The following is a 7,571-nucleotide window of genomic DNA, read 5'->3' as shown; positions in this document are numbered from 1 at the left end:
TCCCCAAATGTCTACAAGTCATTTTGTATTACTAAAATAATCAGGAAAAAACCCACAATAAAATGCTCTTCCTTTCCTTGTTCCCTGTCCTTCCTGAATAATTCAGTTTTAAAGCCATTAGCGGTTAGTTGAACAGAGCAAGGCAGGGACCCATGGTGGCAGGGGCTGGCAGCCTAGAGCAGGGTGGCCGAGCTTAGGCATGGGGAGGAGGACACAGGGGAAGGAGTACCCAGCAGAGTCATCAGTCCAGAAGGGTGGAAGAGGGCTTCCTTGAATGGGCATCCTGGAGCATGTGTCAAAGCCAGAGAGGGTGGTGGGGACATACATGCACTGGGGCCACCACCAAGGCTGTCTTAGATCCAAGTAGGGCGAGACAGTCAGCACTGTTAGTACCCAACCACCACCCACATGGAGGAGATGTGGGCAGCAGAGATGGGAAATTTGTTATACAGAGGGAGTGGAGAAAAAGAGTAAATATGTAAGAGACAATGGAAGTCCATGCTTTCACTGTAGGAGAAAGAAGTTACAAATATGGAAAGGAGAACTTGAATAAACCCAGAGGTGTTGATTGGCATTGGAGGTATTAGTGCGCACTCATGATTTTCAACATAGAGATAGATGCAGAAATCAGCAGAGATTTAAATTTGTATATAAATGAATGTAGGTATAAACAAATACAGACACTGTCTTAGCTCAGGTGACTATCACAAAATACACTAGGTGGGGTGGCTTACACAATAGACATGTATTGCCCATAGGTCTGGAGACTGGGAAGTCCAAGATCAAGGTGCTGGCTAATTCTGTTCCTGGTGAGGGCCCTCTTCCTGGCTTGCTCCTTACCTTCACACTATGTCCTTACATGGGGCAGAAAGAGAGAAAGAGAAAGACAGACTGCTGCTCTTTTTTTTTTTTTTTGAGACGAAGTCTTGCTCTGTGCCCAGGCTGTAGGGCAGTGCCGCGATCTCGGCTCACTGCAATTTCTGCCTCCTGGATTCAAGCAATTCTGTGTCAGCCTCCCGAGTAGCTGGGATTACAGGCATGTGCCACCATGCCCAACTAATTTTTTGTATTTTTAGTAGAGACAGGGTTTCACCATGTTGGCCAGGCTGGTCTCAAACTCCTGATCTCAAGTGATCCACCTGCCTCGGCCTCCCAGAGTGTTGGGATTACAGGTGTGAGCCACCTCGCCCAGTCATGCTCTCTCTTCTTATAAGGCCACTAATCCCATCATGAAGACCCCACCCTAATAAACTGATCTAACCTTAATTACCTCCCACAAGCCCCATTTCCAAATACTATCACAATGGGGATTAGGGCTTCAACATATGAATTTTGGGGGACTCAAACATTCAGTCCATAACAGATGTATATGCATGTACCTATATCATTACATATTATAAACACATACATATATCCATATGCAAACATGTATTCCCTACCTCTGTCTACTGTGAGGGCCTGGGAGTGGTGATGCCCTAATAGCAGAACAAACCTAGGATCCAGATCTTGGCTTTAAAATGCAGTTTTCCACCAAATGCAACACAGGCTTTTGGCAATAATGGTCAGTTTTAGGTCTAGGGCAAGGAAAGTAGGACATGAGCCTGGAGCACCTTGTACCAAAAAGCAAGGAGGTGCTTGCTCAAAGAAAAATGAGGACATGGCAAAAGGACACAAAATATTGCTTAAATGAGTTCCCACAGCTGTACAGGGTTCAACTTGTTATTAAAATGAATAATAATCATGGATTACAACCCTTTGAATAAGATAGGAAACCATGATTCCATACTGATATTAGCAAATAGATGAATAAATTGAAAGTTTGGTGAGAAATGGGAGGTACAACGTACCTCTCCACTAAATACTCATTAATTACTCATGGGGACAAAATACCTTTATGGTGAAGGGACCTAGAAGACACCTTAATTATCAAAGCAAAATCATAAGTAATGGGACAAATGGAAATTGAGCCCTATGTGATAGGATGCAATGAGAACAGTGTCATTTCTGTGATATTCTGGCCAAAGATAGATAACTTGAGTTTAATCACAAAGAAACACCAGATTGAGGGACATTATACAAAATAACTAGCCTATAAGCTTCAAAAGTGCCGTGATCATGAAAGTCAAGGAAAGATGCAGGAACTGTTTCATTCAGGAGACAAAAGAGATAACTAAATGTAACATATAATTCTGAACTAGGTCATTTTGCTGCAAAGGCAATTATTGGGACAATTGGTGAAACTTGAATGGGGTCTAAGGACTGGATGTCAGTAAGACATCTATTTACCTTACTGATTCTGATGGCTGTATTATGGTTTTGAAGGAGAGCGTCTTTATCTGTAGGAACTATGCATTAAGTATCTGCACGTGACTGGATATCAGGTTGCCAACTCATGGTTACTCTCAGATGGTTCAGGAAAAATATAATTCTTTGTATGGAACATGCAACTTTTCACTAAGTTTATGATCATTTCAAAATTTTAAAAACTTTAAACAAATAAATTTATTTATATATATGAACTAAACATCCCTAAGTATATAATATATGTTATTACATATTATATATTTATGCATTAATAATGTATAAATATAAAGTACTAGAACCTGGGAGCATATCTCAACTTCCTTGTGCCCAATGGGAATCTTCAAGCCCCTGAAGTTTCAAAGAGGTTCCAAAGACAGACAGCCAGGCCTCGGGAGGGCTGCATAACTATAACTGAAGGCTGGGTCCCTCTCTATATTTTCCGGCCATCCTATTCTGAGAAGATGGCTTTCAAACATCCTAGAAAACTCAAAATCAGAAATTCTAAATTTCTAATATTCTGTCCCTGAGTTCTCTATTCTGTTCCATTGGTCTATATGTCTGTTGTTATGGAAGGATCATGCTGTTTTGTTTACTATAGTTTTGCATATATTTTGAAGTCAGGTAATGTGATGCCTCCAGCTTTGTTCTTTCTGTTCAAGATTGCTTTGACTATTTGGGGTCTTTTGGAATCCCATATATATTTCATAAGTTTTTTTTATTTATGTAAAGAATGTCATTGATATTTTGACTGGTATTTCATTGAATCTGTAGATTGCTTTGAGTAGTATGGACATTTTAACAATAATAATTATTCCAATCCATGAACATGGGATATCTTTCCACTTATTTGTGTCTTGTTCAATCTCGTTCATCAGTGGTTTCTAGTTTTCAGTGTACAGATCTTTCACCTCCTTAAGTTTATTCCTAAGTATTTTAATTTTTGGTAGCTATTGTAAATGGAATTCTCTTAATTTCTCTTTCAGATAATTTGCTGCTAGTGTATAGAAACACTACTCATTTTTATAGTGTTCTCACAAATCATTGGAGTCCCAGAAATTCTGCTAATTCAGGATCCCAAAGGCATGTCACAGATTGTTTCATGCTCCTGGAAGTGACCTGATGGTTTGGCATCAGACAGAGGAGGGTTTGATTCCTAGTTCCATCATTTCTGTACCATTTCTCCACCCTTTCAGCACCATTGCCTCTGCTCCTTCGTATGTAAAGTGAGATGATGACAGCAGCTTCTTCTTAGGGCTGTGGTGTGGATGAAGTGAGATAATATGTAAGCCCTCTGCCTGGAAAATGACATGTTCTATGAAGAGGAACCTGTTCCCTTTATCATTTAAAAGTTCTTTGTAAGCTGTATTTCCCTGTTTTGATTCCAGAAATGTGGTCATAATTTCAATAAAAGCAGAAAGTACCTAAAGCCAGCCTGGGCAGGGCTCTGAGGTGTGTTCTTTTTTTAGCCAGGGTGGACTTCAGACTCCAGCAAATTTTATGAGATTAGCTTTATAGCCCAGAGTTCCTCCTAGTATGGGGTGAGGAGAGAATGGGAAGGGCATGGTGAGGTAAAGGTCAGTATCAGGGAAAGTGAAGTTAAAGAAAGCTGCTCAGAAGTGGCAGAATTCTAGTTAGATATCTTTATCCCTTTGCATTGGGAGGGGGTTTTGTAAGGTTTGAGTAAATTCAACCATAATCAACACTATTTATTAAACACCAGCTGTCTAGGTACGGCAGATAAGAAAAAGACACACTCCCAGTCCACCAAGTGCTCACAATCTAGGGGCAAAGGAAAATAGCCCCATTAGATATCTTTTTTTTTTTTTCTTTTTGAGATAGAGTCTCATAGTGTTGTCCAGGCTGGACTGCAGTGGCACCATCCTGGCTTACTGCAACCTCTGTCTCCCAGGTTCAAGCGATTCTCCTGCCTCAGCCTCAAGAGCAGCTTGGATTACAGGCTCCTGCCACCACACTGGGTTAATTTTTTTTTTTTTCAAAGAGATGGGGTTTCACCATGTTGGCCAGGTTGATCTCAAACTCCTGATCTCAAGTGATCCAACCACCTTGGCCTCCCAAAGTGCTGGGATTACAGGTGTGAGCCACCACGCCCGGCCAGATATTTCATTCTCACAGTACCTGGGCTGCTTTGCTCATTGCATTGATTAAACACCACCTACATATGTACCTGACACTTGGCAAGGTCCTGTGGGAGGACAAGATGAGTGAAATAGCAAGGGCATGCTCTGGCCGCCAGGAACTCACTGTTTACTTCAGGAGCAGACATAAAAGAAATACTTCTCAATAACTAGGGGAAAGGTATTTAGAGAGCATTTCTTTACAGAATACAGAGTCAGGAGGAGAAGAACATGAGGGCTTTGCAGAGCTGACATCTGAAAGGGTCTTGAAGGAGAAGGAATGTGATTGCAGGTAGAAGGAGGTGCCTGTGTGTCACCCAAGGGCATGAAATAGCAAGGTGGGCTCAGGGCTTGATGTGTAGAGCATGGAATGGGGGCATGGGAGATGAGGCTGGGGCATTGCATGGGCTTCAGTACACCGGGAACCTAGTGGGCTTCATTCAGAAATTCAGACATGACCATCTGGGCAAGAGAAGCCACTGAAAGGTTTAAGAAGTGGAATAAGGTGATCTGATTTGCATTTTAGATCACACAGGTAGTTTACATGGTGGGCGGACTGGGTATGGGCAAAGCTGAAGAGCGGGGACCACATAGGAGACTGTCACAACTCTCCTGGGGGGAAATAATGGTGCCCTGAACCAAGGTAGGAAAAAGTAAGGTGGGCAAGTTTTGGGTGTCTTTAGAAGGTAGAGTTTGACATGATTAGATGGCACTGGCTAGAAAGAGGGGGAATGGCTTTAAGATTTCTAGCTTGGGTGAGTGAATAAATGGATGGTGCTGGTGCCTTTATGGAATGAGGTAGTGTAGACAGAGCAGATCTGAAGTAAGGGCAAAAAAATGAGATTGGTTTTATATTTTGAGGTGCTCTAAGGATGTCTATGTAGAGATGAAGGGGAAATAGAAATATGGACTGTGGCTCAGAAAAGAGGCAGGTACTCACTACACAGAGGCAGTGGAATTAGTCTTAGAGATGATGGCTGAATCACAGGGAGTCTGTGCAAAGGGGGTGAGATGGAGATAATGCAGTCAAAGAAGACTAGAGGGTGGTCAAGAGGTGGCAGAAGAACCAGAGAGCGGCATCAAGAAAATACCCAACCGGCCAGGCATAGTGGCTCACGTCTGTAATCCCAGCACTTTGGGAGGCTGAGGCGGACAGATCACTTGAGGTCAGGAGTTCAAGACCAGCCTGGCCAACATGGTGAAACCCCGTCTCTCCTAAAAATACAGAAATTAGCTGGGCGTGGTGGCGCACCTGTAATTCCAGCCAGTTGGAAGGCTGAGGTAGGAGAATCGCTTGAACCCGGGAGGCAAAGGCTGCGTGAGCCCGCACTGTACTCCAGCCTGGGTGACCATTAGACTCCATCAAAAAAAAAAAAGAAGAAGAAGAAGAAAGGGAAGGGAACGGGAGAAGAGGGGAGGGGAGAGGAGGGGAGGGGGGGGGAAAGGAAGGGACTTCCAAGGGAAGAAAAATGTTTCAGATGGGAGGGAGCACTGCAAAGGGAAATGACTAGAAGTTTAGTAAAAACATAGGCTGTGAAGCATGCACCAGATGTGCAAATGGGTCCTCGGTGACCCCACTGAAAGAAGTTTTAGGGGAGTGTTGGGGGCTGACAGTAGTTTTTAGTGGGTTAAGAAATCCTGGGAGAGAGGAGTGGAGACCATCCTTTTAAGAAACGTGATAGTGACAGGGAAGAGAAGGAGTAGTGAGTTGAGGAAATGCAGGAGGAAAAGTGGGTTTAGGACATCAGCGACTGGACATTTGTGGATGCTGAAATGAATCCACCGGAAAACAGGTGCTGATGAAGGAGATGCCGGCTCTCAGAAGAGGCAGGGGGCCCAGGTGGGAGAGTCTGTCTTGGACAGAGGGCTGGAGTGGTGTGAAGAAGGAGGGGTGAGCCGAGGGGAGAGCTGAGGCCTGATGAAGTGGGGACCCCAGCCCTCTGCAGAAGGGAAGCTATTCAGCAAGGGGGTGCCAGGGAAGGCAGCGGCTTCCACAGCACTTGCTGCGGGAAGAAACACTGAAGTCCCAGGCTTCCAGGTAATGCTGTTTTCATCAGCAGAGCCCCACTGGCCGGATCTGGAATTCTGACTGGACAGGTGGCATGGGCATGGCCGGGGGTCAGGCGCAGAGGCCGCTGTGGAAGCGTCTCAGGGGTGCAGAAGCCAGCAGGGGCGGCCCTGTGTATGCCTCGGGGCTGGGCGTCCCGGCAGAGGGGGTTACTCACTGCTGACTCAGCCCCAGGTGCTCATTTGCATGTTATTCATTTCAAGCCAAAAACACTGGAGCAGGAGTACCAGGAGCATCTAATCCCCTTTCCAAACAGAACCACCCCAGGTCTTCCCAGTGCTCCTGCTGCTGCTGTTGTGCTGAGTCTCTCTGACTCAGAAATATTTCTACTTTGGAAGAGTCTACTCAGCTGTGCCATACAGCTATCTGTGAAATTGAGCTGAAAAATTCAGAGAAACACTCAGAAAGTTCATTTTCTCTGTAAGGATATCACGGTAAGTTTAACACACCAAGAGCCTGGGCCTTCTCCCTTCCAAATATTATCTTATTTTCATCTGACTTCTCCCCCACCAGAATGTAATCTCCAAGAAGATAAGAACATTGTTTTATACTCTGCCTAGAACAGTGCATGGCATGTAGCAGGTGCTCAATAAATGGATTAAATTCTGTAATGCCAGCACTTTGGGAGGCCGAGATGGGCAGATCACTTGAGGCCAGGAGTTTGAGACCAGCCTGGCCAACATGGTGAAATCTTGTCTTCACTAAAAATACAAAAAATTAGCCGCGCATGGTGGTGCATGCCTGTGGTCCCAGCTACTCAGGAGGCTGAGGCAGGAGAATAGCTTGAACCTGGGAGGCGGAGGTTGCCTGAGCAATATCGTGCTACTGCACTCCAGCCTGAGACTCCGTCTCAAATAAATAAACTAATTAATTAATGCATTAAATTATTGAAGGCCCTTGGGCACCCCAGGCCTTCAATAATTTAATGCATTTATTGAGCATCTACTATCTCATCTAATCCCTATAATCCTAGGCAGTTAACAGTTTAGGAAGGGGTGGTTCTAAGAGGTGAAACACCACCCCTCCCAACCCCTCATCCTCATTTAATCAAATTGCCAGTAAGG

Source organism: Mandrillus leucophaeus, unplaced genomic scaffold, assembly GCF_000951045.1.
Source record: "Mandrillus leucophaeus isolate KB7577 unplaced genomic scaffold, Mleu.le_1.0 Scaffold427, whole genome shotgun sequence".
Lineage (NCBI taxonomy): Eukaryota > Metazoa > Chordata > Mammalia > Primates > Cercopithecidae > Mandrillus > Mandrillus leucophaeus.
Note: the sequence above shows the minus strand (reverse complement) of the source record.